The sequence below is a fragment of the Myotis davidii genome, unplaced genomic scaffold, assembly GCF_000327345.1.
Source record: "Myotis davidii unplaced genomic scaffold, ASM32734v1 scaffold221, whole genome shotgun sequence".
NCBI lineage: Eukaryota > Metazoa > Chordata > Mammalia > Chiroptera > Vespertilionidae > Myotis > Myotis davidii.
In genome coordinates, this window is record NW_006293349.1 from 280,726 (window position 1) to 281,505 (window position 780).

Below are 780 nucleotides of genomic sequence, written 5' to 3' on the forward strand. Positions count from 1 at the left end.
GTGCCCCGGCAGCCAGCTCCACTCCGCCCTCCCCGCGGCCTGAGACCAGGCCAGGTCCTCCCGGGGCCGCCAGCAAGCAAACCGGGGGCCGCGCCCCAGGCCTGAAGCCGCCGGAAACCTCAGCGCCGCGCCCCCCTCCCCCCGTGGCTGCCTCACCGAGGAGCACAGGGCTCGCTCACGCAGGGAGTCTCCTTGCTCTGTACCCCGTGTTGCCCTCCCCACTCGAGGGTCCCCACATACCAGCAAAGAAGGTCTCCCCACCCTCCGCCCCGTCCAGCCTGGGCCTACGGAGCGCCGAGACCCGGCATCCTCACGGGTGAAACATTCACAGGCCGAGGCCGACGCCAACCGGCCAGTGAGACGCAAGAGCCCGTGCCCCCTTCTCTGTGATGGAAGCTGAGGCCCTACTGGGCCCGAGGCTGTGTCCGAGGCCCCAGGCCCAGGCCTTCTTGCTCACACCATCCACTCCCGCCTTAACGGCGTGGCACCTTCGCGTCCTCACCTCTGGCCTCACTGAATCCCGTAACAGCCCCAGGGAGGCGCGCTGGCCTCACGTGCAGACCGCCGAGCAGCCAGGCCGCACCGGACTCCGGGCGCCACTCCGAGGCCGCTGGGCACTGACATGGCGGCCTTTTGCCGGTCCTTTCGCCCGGGAAGGCTGCGGGCCCCGTCGGGCCCTGTCCTGACCTTGGGAGACAGGCCCTGTCAGTTCTGGGCGAAGCAGCCCGGAGGGAGGAGAGGCAGGCTGCCCCCCGAGGCGCGCCCCCTCCCAGCCCAAGC